At 28.2% G+C, this 22,997-nt stretch overlaps 1 protein-coding gene and 1 non-coding gene across 2 annotated transcripts in view; one reads left to right on the forward strand and one right to left on the reverse strand.

The window, feature by feature from the left end:
* The window catches only part of LOC113376949 (ankyrin repeat and sterile alpha motif domain-containing protein 1B-like), a 66,533-nt gene that overhangs the window by 26,795 nt on the left and 16,741 nt on the right, over positions 1–22,997 (reverse strand). The window lies entirely within an intron of this gene.
* Trnag-gcc lies at positions 2,324–2,394 on the forward strand. The gene has a single exon. It is a non-coding gene; the product is annotated as a tRNA-Gly (tRNA).

Genomic DNA, 22,997 nt, shown 5'->3' on the forward strand with positions numbered 1-22,997 from the left:
ATGTAGACATCAGAATTGATCGTTCAGTTGGATATTAAGTAAGAGTGAAAGTACACAATTCCTTTGTAATCAACTCGACGACCAGACCGTTTTTCATCTTTGAGTGAAAAATCACCCTAATGAAATTTGGCAAAACAATTTTGAGACTGGCGTTTTCTTAAGGATTCATCACCATAAACTGCCCATAATTTTTGTGAGCTATATAATATTTTGCCTTTGTAGAAATAAAAAGCAAAATATGACAAAAATTCAGATTTAATTTTCTATCTTTCAACGAATTCCAAACGAAAACTATCGAATCGATTAAAAAAATTATTTTACATTTGAACTACGTCAGCATAACTAAAAATGCAATTGAAACCATCTTTAAGTTAAAGCCGCACTTACTTAGTTGCCAACCTAATCTGTAACAATGTTGATGTAATCGAGTAAATTAAAAAATGCAATGGTAATAATAATAATAATTTACAAATTCGGATCAGGTTGATTTATAAAATTTATCATCTAACACATATCTTACCATTTTATTAAATATAAAACTTACTTAGAATAAAAGTCAACATAGAGTAATTAGCAAAAAGGAAACAAAGAAAAACTCGACCCAAGCGAAATATATATATAAATACACGTTGAAAAATTCAATAAAAAGCGTATTCAAAATTATGTTATTTAAAACTATGTGAAATTATCTAAAAAATTTCATAATTGAATATATAACAATTATTTGCCATATACATCATAATCAGAGCACGCAAATGAATAATGACTAAATGATAGATAATTGCAACTTTTTTAAATGATTAACTTAATAGTCATATAAGCTTGTTGTGATGACATTTAATTAAATGACTTTTTTAAAAGGCAACACAACGATTCGCCCTTTTTTGATGAATTGATTACTTTGATGACTTTCTGTTCGATGCATCAACACCATATTGCTATCCAAATTGCATTTTTACACAAAATGTAAATCTTATATAAAATCTTCCATAATGCACCTGCCCAGCTTTCCCATTACCGTTTGCATTGAAAAAAAAAATACAGCACACCTAGTATAGCTATTTGCTATTTTCACTACATTTAAATAATAGCGATATCGGTGCACAACAACAAAGTATGACTCACAATCAGTTATTTGTGAACGAATATCAGAATGTCTGTCTAGAAGCACATGTTCTAGGAAACATTCGCTATGGACAATACATATTGTAATTTCAGAAGTATTGATCACGCGATCACAAAAACATTTTAGTCTAGGAATACGATTTGATATCATACTCGGTAACAATTGTTTTCAGTTATATGTTTAAATACGACACATTGATAAATGGTAGTTGTATCACAGGCAGCAGGGCACACTGCTGGTATAGAGAAAGTGAAATATCCTATCCTGACATATTATATAGAACCTAATAAATGAATAAAATATGCAAAATAACCAGTTGCAAAATAAAATATGTAATTTAACGTTCAATACCTTGTAATAGTATATTATTGTGTAATTTTAATGAGGTCTAAAAGAAGAATAATTATTATAAAATAATGAGAACAAACATATCGAATTGCCATATGCAAAACATAGTTCCTAAATATGTTTAGAAAATTAATATTTACATTAAAATTAAAAATATTAGCATTACTATAGAGGTTATATCATTGTTATTAATTAGCATTCCAAACACCACGTGCAAGGGACAACGTGTTCGATTGGCATAGAGAATGCATCGAGATACATTCCGGCACCTTATCTAGAGATTAAAGTATTTAACATTCGCGAAATAAACACGTAATTAAATATATAAAATTATAATTGAATACTATTAATGTTTAATATTCCGATAAGGAAGAATTCTTTAGGTCAATTACAGATATGTGTAATAAAACGTATTTTAAAAATGCTCTACGTAAAGTTTTAGTATAAAATGGCAGTTCATTTTGGTTACCATTTGTTCAACTTTTTATGTAAAAAAATGGGTTAAGGATATACCATAGATTAGTTGTTAGAGCTATGGGCTTCTAATCAGAAGTTCCGGGGCTGTGAGATGTCAAGAAGCATTGACATCGGTTATCCTTTCAAAATATAGATAGTAATATGTTTCCAAAAAATAGCAGTGCTGCCAGATCCCATTTAGAGGCGACCTTAGACTGGGTTTACCTTCTAATAGCGTTCAGTATCAGAACTAAAAATTATATATCAGATAGTAAGAACAATTCATAAAATAATTTCACTTTAATATATAGATGGTAATATGTTAGCTGAAAAATAACAAAAACAAAAAAAAAAGACTAGGTGTAGATGGAGGATGAGAAGGGCCTTGTATAAGCATCGGTGGTTCAGTGGTAGAATGCTCGCCTGCCACGCGGGCGGCCCGGGTTCGATTCCCGGCCGATGCATTTTTTTTTGGGTATTTTTCGAAAAGTAATGCATCTATCTTCCCCTTCAGTAATTAAAATATTTTAAAAGATTTAAAATTAAAGAAGAAAATAATAGATTTTTTGGAAAACTTTGAAATTTTTGAAAAAAAAAAGTTGATTCATACTGTTGATAATGTCGAGGGAATTTGTTCGAACTATATAAGAGAATTTTAAATTACGACACAGTAGCCATAGAAATTAAAACAAATATACTTATTATTAAAATCTCCACAAAATATTGATAATTTATGTGCATATGTCTAATGATGATTTTTCACCGCCAAACGACACTTTTTTTACTTTTCTTTCTGTATCTCCAAAATCGCCAAACGTGCCTTGACAAAAACTTAATTAGTTCTTTATTCCATTCCGAATAGAATGGAATTCCATTACAAATAGAATGTTTTTTAAGCCATTCAAATTGGAGACTCCGTACCGAAAAAATATTTTCGCCCCATATCTTTTAAAAGGCTGGACCTGCCTTTTCCAAAAAACTAATCAGAACGTCTCTATATCAATAAGAATCAAATGCTTTTTGAATAATTCAAATCGGTTAGCTCGTGCTCTCGAAGTCGTGGACAAAAAATTGTATCCAGCATGTGTGTGTATACATATATAGACACACACACACATACATCAATTTTTTAAGGTATGCCAAAATGTTCAAAAACCCTCGAAACGTAAAGATATGCAAAAAATGTCATTTTCTATAAAAAATTTGTTTAATTTTTTTTTCAAAAGTTATGAAGAGTCAGTCAAGAAGTGTAGCTGCGCGAGTATTGCAAGTGTGGAATACAAGTCCAATAACTCCCCGGGACATTTATCAAAATCATTATCATATAAAATGTGTTCATTATCAAGCGTGAAATTATCACTAATATGCAGGGCATATATATGTATATGGTGACACAGTTTTGTAACCTAAACTTATAATGATGTGTTATGGGATTTGTCGTCCTGATTAACACCGAAGGCCAAGTTCCCTTGCGCGACACGCATCTACGTAGCAAGGTCATGGCATGGTATTATACGGACGGAATTTGGCAAGCTCGGCATTTCGCTCTACGTAAATAAATTTGACATCTAAATGTTAATACGACATAGTTATTTTCATACTTCATGTATAAACTAAAACGTATAACAGGTAAAATATGATTGATATATATTCATAATTATCAAATTTCTAACCGAAGGATCGCGCTGCGTTTTAGATGCGAGTAAGCGCCGTGTTGCAGTCCTACGGTTAAACATTACAATTTCTGATAATTTCATGTGCATATGTCTAATGATCATTTTTGACCACCAAATGTCATTTTTTCCCCCTTTTTTATTAAATCTCCAGAACCGCTAGACCTGCCGTCACAAAAATTAAATCAATTCTTCATTCCGTCAATGCAGTACAATTTTTCTGAATCATTCAAATCGAATTCTCTGTCCTCTCAAAAACTAAATTGCTATTTTTTTGCACTTTTTGCACCGTAAATAAATTCAAAAGTTTTTGAGAAAATATGAATAAAATATACAATACAAATAAAAAAAAAATGGATGAAAAAAATAAAAAAAGATTAATTTAGAAACTTACGATTTAGAAAATAATAATATAGGCTCTAAAAAAAAATAATTTGAATTGAAATTTATATTTTCAAGTAAAACCTTGAATAATTCTCGAAAAATGTATTTATTTATATATAATTTATTTAAATATTCCGTTTCATTAACTATCAAAGATAAATAGAGTACTGTAAGTACTCTACAAATGCACTTCAAAATTTTTAATAGGAAATAATATAAAAAATATCCATACCTGTCACTTAAATATCAAAGATAACAAATTCTATAAATAGTGCACGTGCATAAAGTTAACAAGTTACTTGGAATATATGATGATTATTATTGTGCGTTAAATATAAACAAGTTTTTATTGGCGATTTGATTTAAATTAAGACACTAGGTACAAATTGTTTAACTTATTTTTAATGTTCAGATGTATTAACTTATTAAACACAAATTGAATGTTCAGATAAATATTTAAAAATATTTTTTAGTTTTTTTTTAAAACTAATAGAGCTTTAGACTTATAAAGCTCAACATGCAAGTAAGAGTTCTAGTTCCTTGTCAGTCGTCTATGACTTGTAATTATATTTCTCCAACCGTCCTTCAGTTTTACGCATATAACTTGTAAGGTTTGCTCATTTTGAAAATTATGAATAATTTCATAATGAATAATAATTAATAATAATTAAAAATGATTACCGAGTATACTTTTAAACATCTTCATGTAGATAGGTTTTACTAAAAAACCTGCACACTAGTAGCTCAAAGTGTAAAAACACACTCTCCGAGGACGAGAAACACAAACAGTAAAATTAGAGTCTCTTAAAAACGTTACAATGTTGTTTCGCAAATATTGCACTGTGTCACACAACGATTAATAAATATGTTAAAAATGCAATTTTAGCAATAATATTCAAGCAATATCTCCACCACAGAAACGACTGACTTTCGACGTCGTGAAAAACAATTGAACTTCTCAAATGAAATTGCTTCCGATAGTGGCTAGTACATATACCGGCAAATGATTATAAATATTATTGAATTGAAGAATAATGAAATGTGCTGGACGCCAGTGGTGTAGATAGAATGTTATACGAAATCTTTGAAATATTATACGAGAAAATATTTGTAATCTAATTCCAGGAAGATATGACATTATGTACACTTATCAATGTCAACATGATCCACAATACAATACGATTTAATGATTCTGTATGCATAATGTATTTTTTGTAAGGCAATTAAAGCGAAATGAAGAAGCTGATAATATTTTCCCGAAACTATTATACAGATAATTATAAAGTATCATATTTAGTAAAACAGTAAACAGTAAGGAGATGGTAACCTGAGTGGACCATCACACAAGTCGCGACAAACCGTGAGGATATGATGAATTTTTCACTAAATAATGTTGCCAAACTGGAATGAGCATAATATTTATATCTGTCGTTAAATGGCAGCAAAAAATCTGCTCTGCCTCCAAAGTTGTTTCACGTTTTACGAAAACCTACGAAAAATTTTGAAGTACATTTATAGAGTGCTTAGAGTACTCTATTTATCTTTGATAGTTAATTAATCGAAATATTTAAATAAATTTAAATACAAAATAAATTTGCAAAGAATTATTCAAGGTTCTACTTGAAAATATAAATTTCGTTGCAACTGATCTTTTTTTATAGCTTTCTCAATTAATCTTTTTTTATTTTTTTCATCCAATTTTTTTTATTTGTATTGTATATTTTTTTGTACTACTGGGCTTTTATTTCATTTATATAATAAAAAATATCAAGTAAAATAATGTAAAGGTAAACGATACTATATAAACTAATTGGAGAAAATATAAAACATTTTTTAATAGCTTTCTAGTATATTTGGGATGGTCCACTCTGGTTACCAACTCATATATTCACGCTCCTATGTAAAAAAAATAAATAGTCACACAATTATTTATTAAGTACGTTTCTAAACTAAATATGTACCATCATTCAGCAGTTCATACCAAGAAGTTAAAACACCACGAACAATTTAAAACTTTTTTTTAATAGTTTAAATTAACAGTTAAATTAACAATTAACCAACACATTTTAATACCTTATATCTCTATTGGCCGAAACTTTTTGATTTTAAACCAAAAAAATTAAGGGAACAAAAAACAGTAATTATAAGCCTAAATGCAAAACAAAAAATTCCTGGTTGAAAAACCTAGCAAGGGTCATAAATTTTAATATTGTCTTAACAACCTAATAGAATTAATATTTATGCGTAATCCCATTAAAAAAGCCGTAATTATTTGATAAAACTTAAACAAGTTTATTAAAGTAGTTTCCCGAAAAAGTAAATTTATATGCGAAATATAAACAAAAATATAAAACACATTATCTGTAAACAAAAACGGATTTTGTTCAGACCAGTATGATCTGGCATATTACAGAAATAAGGGGCGTCAAAAGATCAAAAATGTTTTCATACAAATAAAATAAATATAAATAATATTAAATTTCTACAAATTCAGTACATGAACTGAATACAATTAAGTTTCAAAATTTAATAATATATTATAAATTTATTAATATTTAATTAATATTAAATTTAAATAATATTAATTTTCTACAAATTCAGTACATGAATTGAATCCAATTAAGTTTTAAAATTTAATAATATATTATAAATTTATATAATATAAATATTTATGTTAAAATTATTCAAAAATTATTGGAACGCACCTGGACTCAAAATCTTACAACTATTATCCTCACGATAACCATTGCAATTTTATCAACAACGATTTGTTTAACAAAAGCAACTTGCATATAATGCTGTTGTTGATAGAACAGGAACTGCTATTTCGTTTCGCTATTGATACTCTCGAAAAATTATACAAACATTTCAATCAGTACCGATAATTGGATAAAAACAAAAAAATATTCGGACAAAACTTACTTGCGTCTGTTGTTAGATATTTAGAGATTTATGGGGGCGGTTTATCACTACGGAATATTTCCACACAAACACTAAAACACCCCGACACTACTTCGTCTATTCGGCACGAAGAACAGAACACATATGACGATCGATGAATCGATGGATCGCCGGATCGATTCTGTTTGTAAATCCGATGCTGATAAAAGTCTGGCGCTTTATCGACGTCAATAACAACAGTGGTTTCGATACCGCACGCAGCAATGGACTAGCTTTTTTTTCCAGCGCGCGAAATACGAGAGACGATATGACGAACTAAATTCTTAGAGTTTCACACAGTGTAACTTAAGTCGAACTACATGCTAGTAGAGTTCTGAAGTAAAGAGTTGACGATGGAATCAAACAGATACAGATATAAAATAATACAAGCTCACGTACGTACGAACAGATATAAGATAGTCAAGCAACATCTGACGCGGAATTCACACGCGGCGCCCATACGCCGGATCCATGGCGTGACACAAGCGTGGTGCAACATGATTTTTTATTGTTTTTATTCTTTATGTCTCTGATAAAAGTTGAATAGTAATGATACCATGTCTAGATGTTGAATTAATTACGCACTTTACAATGCTAAATTTTTCATTTTTCTAATAATTATACTGACCATGACATTAAAATCTAAAAACTGTGTGCAACTCTTGGATTATATTAACTATTTTGATTTTGCATTATCTGATAATTTAATGATATTAGAGAAATTATGTTAGAAAAATACAACTTTGCAGATAATTTTCTTAAATTAACACCAAATACTAGCGATGAAAATATAAGTAAAAATACCAGTGATCAGGGGGCGTCCATTAATCACGTGAGGTTTGGCAAAAAATCATAAAATATCACGTGGGGGAGGGAGATTTATAGTAAGATATCACGTCTATTTAATTTTTAATTGATTTAAAAAAAATCAAATATTTTCAAAAATATATAAAAAAATTTACATTTTTATCACGTAACTAAAAATACACGTGATGTTTGGTGGGGAAGGGGGAGGGTAATTTTTAATAACACCATGTATAACCAAGGGGGAGGAGGGCTCCAAAAATCCTTAAAAACTCGCTCACGTGATTAATGGACGCCCCCTCACGAAGTAATTACCGTCAACAACAAGTATGAATCAATATTAAATAAAATGTGATTTATAGAGATTCTATATTCCTGACAGAAATCGATATAAAAAATGATGTTATTACTATAATAATTCTTACAAAATAAAGGTAAGAAAGTAAAAATTTAGAGTTATATGTATTCTTTATATACGTATTATAAAAAATAAAAATAATAAATTGGCTAAAATAATAAAAAAAATCTTCGGGGAAGTCAACACTTGCCACTTAGGTTCAATGAAAATATGCGAAAACCTGTCCGGCGATATGCCTAACGGTTTCCCAAATTTTTACGGCGATTTGATGTACAGTTTTTGAATCCATAGAGTATAGACAGACCCACAAACATATTGAATTATTATTTCTATGGTATTTTCTATTCTATTATATTAAAACATATTATTATGGCCCTGAAGGGCCAAGTTTCGGACGAAATAGAGATGTTATGGGTCTATATTCGTATGAATTTGTAGTAACAAACTGTCAAAAAGCTGTGTGTATTTGCTGTGCTATCGGCATTTCACACACAAAACCTGCAAAACGCACAAACATGACAAAACAATTTTATCATATGTACAGTTTCAATCTTTCTGATGTTTGATGACACATACATGAAGTTAGGATTTATGTGCAAAATGCTTGATTACACACCAAATACATAGCTTTTTAGAAGTTTGTTACTACCAATTCTTACGAAGATAGACCCGCAAAATAGTGTTACTATAACATTTTTATTTTATGGTAGAATTGGCCCCTCTATATTATATCCTCAATTTGAGTAAGATATACTAATAATGATGCAATATAGGAGCAGCAGTTAGTAAATTTACAAAAAAAAAAAACAAATAAGACAAAAAATACACGTGAAAGAGAGCATATTGCACATTTTAAATTTGGCATCTATTAAAGCTAAATTGAAATAATTCGCAAAAATAAATTAGTCATGTCAGACTTGTATATACTCCATTATGATTAAATTAAACATATCGATATGTTGTGCGATTAAATTAGTGCATATCTACAAACGTCATAAATTTATATATAATTTTCATAACACAAACAAACAAACAAAATATGCGTAAACATTAAAAATAAAATAAACCAATATGCATATTCTTGAGAAACTATTAATAAATCAAATTTCGTCTACTAAATTAGTGTCAAGTAACAATTTTGTTCATAAAAATTAACACACCTAATTATATTTAATTATACCCCAAATAAAATATAATCTGTTACCGAATCATTCCATTAAAATGTTTTCCAGGAATCGATATGTTTATTATTTAATGTTAGATTTTAAATAGGAGCGATAATATTCGTGTGTAAACGTCGCTAAGCTTTGTTTGCGATGGTAGGGAGTTCACATGCAACATGTGATAGAGCTGCCGGACATACCGACGGTCGACACACGTGGACGTGCTGGTGTCCACCACTAAATAATATGAGCGCCGATGTTGTGATACTGTTATTTTTATTATTATTTTTTATTTTATTGATCATTTATTTGAACCGCGATCAGAACTTAAAGATTCAATAAGCTGATGTGATGAATTACTTATACATTACGTTTGCTTCTATAGATGGAAACAGTTGTCCATCTCTATGTGATGATTTTTTTATGACTGCAATTTCTATAAGAGTGATGCAATTTCACACTAAATTGGTCAAAATGAAAATTTTCTAATTTTAACCCTTGTTTTTGGTCAATGCACGGGACATCAGAATTGTTTTTTTTTTCAGAAAAGTATTATATTATTGTGATCTCTGGTATCCGAAAATCATATGTGCCTAAGCGACTTTTTTGGACTCATACAAATCGACCCGCTCTAACAAATGTTTTTTTAAAGAATATATTTCTTATTGTCAAAGTATCGGAACTATGTACGTTCTGTCCTCATTATCATTAGGTAATATCAGAAACACTTATTTGTTCATCTATTCTGAATAAATATTTACTTCAATAAATTTCAGTTATGATCTTTTTTAAGAAAAAACTTGCATTTTTTAAAAAATAATATAATAAAAAAAAGTTTAGTGATATAAAGAGTGCAATTTCATATTATCCATGCAGATATCCTGGGGTTCGAACGTACAGACATTTTGAAATCTTTGTTCGAAGGAATCTTTGAAACGAATCCAATATTAATATGAAATATTAAAATAATGAAAATAATGTAATTTAATATTATTGAAACATATTAAATTAACCATAGAACAATATCTGCTCGCCTCAGAGGCGTATATGCACTTTTATTAGGTACTTTTGTCATGGAAATTTTGAAAAAATAAAAAGACTATTTGTATATTTGTTACTAAACAAGAGTTTTATATTTTCTGCAATAACGTTTGATGATATCACAAAGTGTACAATGATAAAAGACGGATAAAAAATCACTTGTTAAGCACAATACCATTAATAGGTTAATTAAATCTGAAAGTGATGTTAAATTTTTCCTGAATACTGAATTATTGTTAAACACCCAAAATCAAATTTCTTCAATTGGTAAAAAAAAAAAATATCGGTTTTCACTTGAAAATATAGATAGCAACATGTTTCCAAGTAAAAGCAGCCCTTACCCGACATTGCTGCATCAATAGAAAAACTCATCACTTTTACAATAGAATAAAATTCATCGCTGTTTGGGTTGGCTTTTATGAAAAAAAAAACGATGTAGTTAGTTAAGTCAATTATCACAATAGCTTAGAAGTTCATTAAGTGCTGATCGTTGTTCAAATAACATATAAAAAAATTAAAAAATTGTATATAATTTATTTTCAAAGAATAATTCTTAAGAATGAATAAAAACACTTCTAGATTTAACATAATAATACCTTGGATGCTAATTTCTAGGCTTTTCTATTCTGAAAATGGTTGTTTTTTTAACAGCGAAAGTTCTGTTATATACCTTTTATTCCATTTTTTCTTTCACTGTTCAGTATCTATCAATCTTATTAAAAAAAATGCACTTAATTTTAACCAGCTATCACATTATCTGGCACGGTGTCTTCTCCGATACAATGAATAGTTTTTTGTATAAGTTCTACCGACCGCGCCGTATTATATTATTACAAGAGAATGATTTTTTTCTTATGTATTCATAATGATATGTATATTAGATTTCGATTTCGTTTGCTAGAGAAACGCGGACCTAGCCGACCGAATGCAAAGCAAGTGGATCGTTGAGTTTTTGAATACCTTCAACTAATTAGTTGTTACAGTATCATGAATATGTGAAAGAAATTTTAATAAGTGGAATTATTTTGTATGAGGAATGTACAGTATTCCACTCGAAATAGCTCATTTCAATTTATTATTTGCCCTATTTACTTTATATTATACACAGAAATTTGCATGAAGAACACTAAATATTAGAATACTTATTAATATTCAATAACAAAATTTAAAAAATAGTAGAGCCGAGTGAAAAGGCCCATCATCCATATCTCAAAAACTAGTAAAGTTAGAAATTTTTAACAACAATATTTGAAAGTAGAAGAAAAAAGATATATCTATAATAACCATCCATCACCTTGATTCTTACTACGTTGCTATCAGGAGATAAATTGAAAATCCATAACAAAAATATTTTAATAAATAAAATACTGTAATAAAAATATTGTTCTCTAGTTTAATATAATTTTGAGTATACGTCATTTAATTGCTTTTTTAAGATGTATTGTTAATTTTAAGTTAGATTCAACAGGTTTTTACAAAACTTATATAAAAGCTTGCATGTGGGTGAGTTAAAAAAAAACAACTGAATCTTTACCCTGGCAAAGGTGTAAACAATAACAAATGGTAAATAAAAAAGTAAATTAAGTTTACAAAAAGCAATTTTACAAGAGCTAAGTTAAATAAATAATTATTCCAACTATGCTGATAATTATTTCTGATAAAATACCAGATCAAGGTTATATACAGTGTTATTTCGGTAAAAAAATTGCCCATGAAATTTATATTTTGTATTGTTTGAATCATGTAGCTATTATTTCGTAAAATCCCTTTAAAATTAAGAATAAGACATTGAACCTGTTTGCCCCTTAGCTGTCCCATTTTACCCCGCCTATGGGGTAGAAAAAACAGGTGACAATTTTTTTAAAAACAGCAAGTAAAACATTTTTATAATGATGAATTAGCTGGAAGTTCTAATGAACATAATCAGATAGTTGTTTGTTCGATATGTGTTATTTGTTGTGACATAATTGGTTTGGTTTTCACAATATAATTGCCCAAATTCAATTTGGACCTTTATGCCCCACCCTACCCTATATGTAATAATTATATTTTACCAACGCATTTAAATACGAAAGATAATTTTCATCACAAAAAATTCTTGTCACGTAAGTAATTGCCCATTATGAAATTAATGAATAAATTCTGATAATTAATATTAATCTTTTTTAATAATTATGAATATCATTCTTTATAATTAATCATAATTATATTTGAAAATGTTTATTTTATTAAAACAAACCGTAAACAAAATTTTATTGAAAAAATATGGTTATCTGTTTATCCGAATGTAAGAGCTTTGAACGTATTTCTCTGAAGGAGGACCAAAAATATTGAAAAACTCGTTTTATAATTAAAAATCGCTCTTTATTAAAATTTTTGTTGTTAAACTTCATATCAGAATTGCAACTTGTAAAACTTAACTTTTGAAGCAATTGTTTTTAAATCATCAATTAAATTCAATTCATTAATCATTAAAAATCTCGCCATAAAATTTTCATTGAAAACAAAAAAATAACTTTCTTTCTAGAATATGTTCAGAAAGCCCTGATTAACTACTTTTTGCAAGTTTTGCTATTTGTGTAATTTTCCTATTCTTATAAAGACAATGGGTTCAACTCGTGGGTTTGAATTTGAACCTGAATCAGAGGTCCCTGGTTTGATATCCTCGAGCAGCCTAATGTCAAGCAGTAGTGACATCGTTTTTCACTTAGAAACATATATAGCAAAGTGAAAATAACCCTTAATCGGCATTGCTGCATCAATAAAACATTCCTCGCTATTATGGAAATTGTACTAATAAAAAAAATCATATAGAGATGAGCCAACTGTTTGAGATCTATAAAACCGACTTTGTTAGTTTTAAGTAAAATCATCAAAACAGCTCATAAAACCCCTTGATCGTGTTCAAATAATAATAGCATTATTAATATAATGACGATAATATCGTTGTGTGCATCATTGTTATAAAATATTTTCATAAAAAAGATTGAAAATCATCTGTGATTTTCTACAATTGCGCGATTGTTGAAGTAATGTCACGACAAGAACCACTTCATTTTAATTATGTCGGTCGTTAATCTCGAACAAGTAGTTTACTCAGGCTGTGCTTGAGTCGAGGAAATAAACGAAACCCACTCTAATGTAATATAAAAATTTCCCTCTTCCTACTGAACACGAAGACATTGTAAGAATCTCGATTATTTAATTAGAAATGACCGTAAGAAAATAATAAAGTACAAGTTGAACTTGATCACTAAAGATACAGTAAAATTACTTGTTTACAGAAATAAGTGGTTTTGGCGAAATAGAACACAAATTTTATAAAATATGAGTGCATATTATAATAGTGACTCTTAGTTCTTCAAAGTAGTTCAATTAGTTGAACTGATTGTTGAAGTCAAAATAAAATCTGGATTGTATTATTTAGAGAATAAATTACTACAACTTACTTTAACTTATAATTAGAGAAAAATCTAATCTTAATCATAGGATCAAAAATCTTGATTATTCTACCTTGTAAAAAAACAGAATTTGACACCAAGTACATCACGTTATACGCCTGGATTTATTTTGTCAAACTAATTGAAAACAATTTGCAAAATCAACAAGTTAGCGTAAGTGCAAGCATATGTATAAATTACAATATAAATTGAATTATAAATATAAACATACAAGTTAGTCGGATTGTTTTAATATTATTTAGTCCTATAAGTTGTTATGATGATTTTCTTAAATACATCAGATTTTCAGAAAAAAAACCCAAACGGTTGCCATATTTCTACGTGATCCAATTCATTGTCACAATTTCTGCAATACTGATGATTTTTTTATTGATGCAGCTACGCCGGGTAATAGCTATTTTTACATGGAAATATATTGCTATCAATATTTCCTAGCAAAAACGTATGTCAATACTGCTTGGCATCAGGCTGTCCAAAAAGGATATCAAACCTGAAACCTCTGATTGAAATTCCATAGTACATACCCATACATTGGCATACGGGGGCGTCCAAAATTAATATTTATAATGATTAGCAGCAACTAATTGTATTTTTGCTAATGATAAATACATATAACTTTTATCAATTCGCTACTTCATTTGTCATTTTTTGCATTTACAAGTGTATGATTATTTTATGCCAAAATATATCCAAAAGAATTAGTATTAATATATGGCACAACTAACCAATATAGATTCTTTGGCAAAATATCACCATTGTGCCATATATAATACACTTATAAACAATATTTTATTAGGTTTTATAAAGTTTCATAGAATTTTAAAAAAAATGACTCAAAAATAAACAATATTTTATTAAGTTTTATAAAGTTTCATAGAATTTAAAAAAAAATGACTCAAAAAATGTCAGAGTCCTGATTGCAAGCAAAAATTTCAAATATTGCTAAACATTTCAAAGTTTGTTTAATAATATTTAATAGAAAAAATGTTGGTTCAGCATTAGTTGCTCTCAATACTTACAAAGTGAATAAATATAATAAAACCAGTGCGAACAAGAAATATGTAAATATATTTACATATATACGCATTTAAATTTACTAACTGCATATTTAGTATTAATCAATAAAATGGAAATATTTATCTAAATGTCGTGTATGTTAATTTCAAGCATTTGTATATACTTTTTATCAAGCTTTAGTGATTAATATGCGCAAGTGTTCAGTCAGTATAAGTGAATCACAAATTAAATTATCATAAATGCAACGTTTTTCGTGAAATGCTTCATAACAGACCATATATTTGATAAAACGTCAATACAAATGTAGAGTATTATAAATTTTGCTGCATTTAAGAAACAAGTGTAATTATCGTGATATTGAGTGAGTCACAGTTCGCTAATAGACAGAGAGTTGGCAAAAGATTTAATAAACAAATCAAATTATTACTTATTATGAGATCAAAGATTCACTATCAAATTAAATTTTATTAAAAATATTACTGGTTTAAATTGATAATTTTCAATAAAAATATGCTTTTTATCTGTACTAAATTTATTGAAAATAAAAAACAAGCGCATAACTAATCGCAACCTAATTCATTCAGCATTCCGTAAATGTGCACTTTTATATAAATAGAAGAATATTTATACCATTATTATATCACAAAATATTTATGCAATTGTTTTAAAGATTCCCTCACTTTTGAGGAAACTGCGAGAGCATTGTTGATATTAATAAAATCTTGTGAATAATGGCAAATTGATTAATAAAGGCATTAGGTATAATAAAATAAAGTAATTAAATTGAATTGAATGATAAAAAGTTTATGGGATAAAAAAATTTGTTTTATATGTTACAGCGTAGTTTCGTGAAGTAAAAGCAAAGCAAAGTTTTTCTTTGCTTTTTTATATTTTATTATCATTAAAAATAATAATAATTTTAAATATTTTGAAAAGAAAAGTACAGAAAATAATCAGAATAATCGTATATTGTAACCAATATCTGCTTCATACTTTTCCAAATTTTATCCAATAGCCCTTGTGATATGCCCTGTAAGATTGCCCATTATGGAAAATATTCAATATAAGTTAAATAACACTGGCTTTCATATCATTTTCTTAACTTACTACTTGCCATTTTCTAGAATGCTCTTTTTTTAGAAAATTATGAAACCACAAAGGGTCAAAAAGAAAATCCTCAAAATAGACATTTGAAGAAAAATAATACCCAATACCAATTACATCAATATCAAATTAAGCATTCAATTCTAATATTAATTTTTGCCTTAATTTATCGTTATAAGACCTACAGCTAGTTAATTACTATTAAAAAAGAATAGTCTATTCGATAAAATTTGTAAGTTTTGAAATGTTTTGTTTCGAATTAGCAGAGACTACGGTTTCTGATTTTATATTAAAATTAAAAAAACTAAACAAGTCAGAAAATTCTCTGGATCATCCAGTTAATTGGATGTTATGAAATGACAAATATGAGATCATGCGTCAGAACTGACTTTGACTGATTGAAAGGCTCCGAAGACGACTGATTCCCACAATGAACAATGGAAGATAAAAACTTAGCAAACAATTATTACAAAATTATAAAAAAGATAAACTATTCATAAAATCAACAATAATTACACTCGCAATTACATAAACGCAAATATAAATAAAACATTTATGATCACGATATAAAAATCATCAACTAAGTAAAAACTTATGCATACTTTCACTTTCGCTTTATATGAAAAGACGTTAATTATACAAATATAATTTTCTAGATATTAATGTGATATAAAAACGAAATTATGGTAATCGATGCGCTGGAAATCCGAGTTTGAAATTTATGTACAACGTCTTAAGAGACCTGTTTGATGCACGCACAGGTTGTAGTCAAAGATTCTTCATTAATTTGCCTCATGTTTCATTTGAAAAAATATTCGTTTCTTAATTTCATTATCATAACCGGCTAGGAACTTTGTTCATGTTCTGTACAAGGTATATACACAAGCACACACATGTTAGAGAAAAAGATAATCATTTTCACCAACACCTAACTAGCAATATTTTTTTCACAAAACATATTTTTTTACTCGATTTTTTTACTCGAAATTTTTCAAGAATAAAATTATCAAATATTTTACTATCTTACAATCTTGATTTAATGCGCCAACTTTTAATAAAACTTGCCAACACAATTACATTTTTTTTTTTAAGAAAAGTTTCTCAAAGTCGACCGATTTTGATAATTTTAAATTCATAGTTCAACAAAAGTCTTAATTCTTAAAAACTTGGGGCAGTTGTGTTATTTTTTGCTGCAGTCCTAGAAATGTATTTAACGGTTACGGTTCCAAAGTTTAAATGAACAAAATTAATAAAAAATAACTCCAAAAACAGAAAAATGGTCATAATTCCATCAAAGCTTTGAACTTGAAAGCTCTTTATTTACAAACGACGTGATATAACTTTTACAGGACAGTTAAGGTCAATATGATAGTACTGGCCCCTGTTTCGGCTTAACGTTAAGTTCTGGGACACCCTGTATATGTATGATATATATACATATATATATATATATATATATATATATATATATATATATTTCTTCAAATTATTTGGAAGGCTAAAATCATGAGTATGGTCAGGTGCCAATTTTTTGAGCCCTCTAACTTTTTTATCTAATTTACCTAATTACCTAATTCAAATAAAACTTTTTGACTATTTTGAATTAATTTTTTTTATATTCTCTGAACATTATTGACTCGTGAAAATATAGTAAATATTTTGTTTGCCTTTTTGTTACGGTCTTTCAAAAATCGCATAAAATTCAAGCCTCTAAAGTAGAATACCCCCTTAAAATTACTGTAACACAAATTCACAAAATCCAAGAATACAAGAAGCGTTTATAGTTTGCATTTTCTGCTTGATGACTACAGTTTGACAGAATGACTACACATTGTGTGAACCAATCTGAATTTCAAGTTATCAACCACTATATAAACTTTTTTCGCATTAAAACATTAGTCATATAATTATGATAAAATAAACTTTGATTTGGCAGTTTGTGATCAAATTATTCAATCCTTCATCGACAGTCTTTCTATCACAGAACGAATAAGTACTTCTTGAATGAATTCTACTCGTGCATTATCATGTACCTTTCCCAATTATGTTGTATATAAGTAGACATATAGAATTTAAATTGTAAAACGCAATTATATTTTTTATAATTATAGTTTTCAATCAATTGCCTTACCAGATACCCTCATTAAGTGTTAGATTTCGACTTTGTAATTACCCATAATTTTCTTCAACTGCAAGTGAACTAGAATATTTACAAAGATTTTATAATTGATTTCAAGTAAAGCATATATTTTCGTAAAATATTTATCTTATCATCCATCGATTACGCTAATTAACTTGATATATGTTTGACCATTCACAAAATAGATAATGCGATTTGTAAAATACGATAAAAAATACGCTAACGTGTTACTAAGAAAGGTAAACAAGAAATTCGCCAATCGAAAATCAATTCTCAGAAGTATACAAAATGAAATTCACACTCAATTAAAAGTCAATTCTTGTATTAGTTAGTTTTATTGTATGATCGTTATTGTGATTATTCTTTTTTAAGCCGTATTCAAATATCCGGTGGTTTGTTTGCCAGACATAATGTGTCTTTTGGCCTTCAGCCAGGACAAAGTTACGGCGAAGACACCTATTAAAAAACGGTCAATTTTGAATAATGCAGGAAAAACATAAAAATAGACCGACACATGCGAATATAAAACAAGCAATAAGTCTATGAACACCAGTGTTAATATGTCTTAGTTTATGTTTTTCTTATTATTTAAATATATTTACAGAATCAGCAAACAGATTAGGATAGAAGAAAATACTAGTAAGTCTATACGTCATATCTTAGAGTTTGGCTATTTAAACATTATTGTTTGTTTTCGAAAATGTTATTTTAGATATAACGCGGACAGTAAGTATTCAATGTAAATAATTAAATTAACACAAAGTCAAATTCTAATGTAAATTCACTGTCAAAAACCTTTCTTTACTTTTCTGGGATTTTGATGAAACTTCGTATGGTGATATAATAAGGTTGATAGTCAAACAAACCCCAAATGCATTAGGCCTTTGAAAATCGTGCAGTTATAAAATTATGTAATTGTAAGTGGTATTTTGCCCTATAGCAAGTTGCATGAACATCAATGTTTTTTGTTTTATATATGATCTTCCTGTCCAACTGTTTACCTGTCTACCTGTCTACTTCTTCGCTTCGCTTCGCCAGCCTATCTGTCTATAATTTGTATAACTGCCCATGTGCTTATGTGACCACTTTTCTTTATTTCCCTCGTTTTCTTCATCTCTATTGAAAAACACCCGTTACTAGTTACCCCTGTTACAAATAGCCCCTAGGTCGCCCCTGGTACAAAATAATAATAGCCCATACCTATATATTTTTCTCCTATTAATACGACTAGGTAGCTTAGTGAGTCAAAATTGTAAGATTAATGTATAAAAATTAGCTAAGATCAAACTAAATATCAAACAGCTATGATAACTTTTCATTTAATTATTCATTTTAAAAAATAAGTAAATTTCATTTTCTATTAAAAGTATACATAAATTCAGTAGTATAAACTATGCACTCGAGTAATAATATATTATATTATCTTCATTAAGAAAAATTTTCACATCTTATGTCGTCATTATAAGATACTTGATTTACTTATAATATGCAAACAATAAAACAACCAGTGAATAAATTTTATAGAAATATTAACCAGAAAGTATACCAAAAAAATTACCCTGTGTTTAATAGAGAAAATATTCGACTAGTGCATTGCAAACTTTGAACATATTCTAGAAATTTTAAGTAATAGAGATATGACAATTTGATTATATTTCTATAACGACATTTTTTTTATATTTATTTTGATAGTTTCGTATATACTACAAATTCATCATTTCGACATCTTATTTGTTTTTCTATTTCCGACAATTAAACGTACACTGACCTCTAGATATCATAAAATTTTCTACGTTGTCGGTACTTTTTATAACTCAATCCGTTCTGAATGAAAGATGAAAGCGTAATTTAATTTTTTTCATTTCTAAACAATAATACAAAAAATGACACTAGAAAATTACGATGCACCGGTTTTTTAAGAACTATAGCGACTATAGTTATAACGAGTCAAGTGGATGCATCTTGTGTAATCTTTTTTTTTAATTATTATACAAGGAGATGAAATCTCTCTCTATAGTTTATGAAGATAAATTAAATTTGCAATTTAACAAAAAATAATTTAAGATTTAAGAAAAGATTATTAATTGAGATTAGTAAAACTGGGTACAGAACTTTCTCGTTCTCTATAAAATAAATTAATGACATGATTTACCCATTTCGGTTTAGACCGCTGGACCTGTCCATAATCGGTTGAAAAAACGGTAGGATTCCAAATCAATTATTTGGAACAGATTTAAATATGAGATGATTAGGTTAAAGCGAACCAATATTTACATGTGTTATCTAGCCATATCAAACATCTTACATAATTCAAAAGATACGAAAATGAATTGTCAAAACTTTTATCAAGTTAAGGTGGAACGTTATTTGATAACGTGAGACAGAATAGTCACATATCTGAACAACAAATATCTAACACAGATATTAAAATGTGAAAATAGATATATTAGTAAATATGTTTGTTATATTTTAACGACAACCTTCTTCAAAAATAAAGTAAAAAATTAAAATTCGAATTGAAAATAACGACACTTAACAAAAAGATTCAGCATTCAACCCACTATCTGAATTGAACATCTAGATTTGCGATAGAAGATAGATCTAGAATCAAAAATATTTGCAACATATAATTAAATAAGAATGCATCAACCTCAACATTATTTAAAAAACCTGACCTTTCTTTTGCTATACGAATAATTATATTTACAAAAACAGGAAAACCAAACGTATTCCATCGTTTCAAATTGCATATTCAAACAAAACACTAGAAAATATCTCAAACACTACAAAATAGAGAAAGTGATATTTATATAAAAATATTTTATTTTTGTCTAAAATAATAATTAGATATTAAAATAATAATAGCATTTATAGCTGTTGCCATGTTGCTAAATAAACCTAGTAAAACTTAGATAATGTATTAAATAAACATGTTGCCATATGGGATCGTTCAAGTATTACGTAAGCAGATTTCTTACAATTATTTACCCCTCCCCTTTGTCAGCAAAAGTAAGCAAATTTCTTACCCAAAATAAGCAAAATAAGCAAATAAATAACCCCCCGCCTCCCTATAGTGCTTACGTAATACTTGAACGGAGCCTATTGTATAAAAATCAGATTATTATTTATTTTCTAAAAATTCGAATTGTGATACTAGTTGAAATAGAGTATAGTAAAGACAAATGCAAAATAACTTTAAAAGCCATTACATAAAATTCTAAACGATTATGTATATAATCTCTTATAATACAAATTTATATCACATCTTCTGCAGTTAAAGAAATTAGTAAGGTGGGTCTGACAAGTAGTAGTTGTTTTCTTCGATTTTTCTTTGATAAAAAATTGTTTATGGTTGAAAAATGAAATAAAAATTTCAAAACGTCAATATATTACACACGGCCGAACATTTTATAAAACTCTGTTTTTTATGAAAAATAAATCGAATTGTGATATTAATTGGAATTTAATATAGTAGAGTTAATTGAAAAATAATTTTAAAAGTCATTTCATACAATTCTCGAAGAATATAAAAAATACATGTATCTCCTCTTTTCTACAGTAAGATGTACAAAGAAGAAGAGCGAATAAAAATTATTAAAAGAGAAGTATAATTTCAGATCGAGAATTATAGCATTCTAGATCCTTCCCCCATAAAGTGGAGAGAAACAACCAGAGGTATTGAGTCCGACATACCCAGACAAAAGACCAGTCGAGGATGCATGAACGCATTTCCTTCGATATACAAAAAACCATTAAATAAACGTTATCTCTAGGAAAAAATACTAGGTTACGATAGAACACCTAGTTCTAAAATCGCAACTAATAAAAGAAACTAATAACGACTAAGAACAACCCAAATTAGAAAATATTTATCCATATGCCGTTACTTTGTTGTGTGGTTAGGAAGGCATTCCTAACAATTTTTAACATATAAAATATTACAATTATTTTAAAACATTTGGAATATTTATTCTTCATTTAGTACATATGAATCAAACATGTTGAGACCAATCTCTGAAAGAAATACAATTTACTATATATAAGAGTATGTACGACTAGAAGATATTACTGGTGTAATAATATTGTAATATATTTCGTCAGTACGTATTTTAACTTTGATTTTTCTAAATGAACAATATAAATAATAAATCTGACATTAGTTAGAAAACTCCAATTCACTCAAAAAGTGAACTTATTCTGACAAATTGTTACGAGCCATTCACCTGCACATAGAGAATAAATTTCACGTAGAAGCGCGATGTTGAAATATTCATAGTATTGTACAACGATCTAAAACAATAAAGGGATTGTCGGCTGCGAAAGTCGTGATCAACTTGAACTAGCACGTGCGAAACGAACAAAAATTTACTTCATCAAATGTTACACTACTTAAGAAGTTGCATCATTCAATGCAATTATAACCATTATTTCTGAATTTGTTGAAATTTCCATATTCGAAAGCCAGTGTTTAGTATTTTAAGAAAAAGATTAATTAAAAAATTAAATTTGCATTTTTCGCAACATTTTCTTAAAATTGAAAATTACATTCATCACTGGTTCTTCATGCCATTTTGAGTAACACCACATTAAGACTATTTTATATGTACTTTCATAAAGAATAATATAACGGAGTGCATTTTGGCTGAAATTGTCTAAAATTTCACAATGGAATGCATTATCATAATTCCTACATTAAATTGATTTCACAGTTAAGTCTTTTATTATTGCTTTAATTATTGCTAGATAACGTTCAAAAGCGTATCCTTATTAATTAAATTGTAGTTCTTCATTGAGAATAAAAAATATCCTTGAGCCTGTGAACTTCAAATTAAAAGAATGACCTCGAATATTCCAGTACAATCGCAACGAGCAATTTTAATTGAATAATTAAAACAATTTTAATAAATGATCTGACATACACACACGACTAAAACCTTTTGCAGAACAAGAATTCATTTGAGTCATAAATCAATTTATCTCAG

Source organism: Ctenocephalides felis, unplaced genomic scaffold, assembly GCF_003426905.1.
Source record: "Ctenocephalides felis isolate EL2017-DRISC unplaced genomic scaffold, ASM342690v1 CF-g0.4_SCAFFOLD_01886, whole genome shotgun sequence".
Lineage (NCBI taxonomy): Eukaryota > Metazoa > Arthropoda > Insecta > Siphonaptera > Pulicidae > Ctenocephalides > Ctenocephalides felis.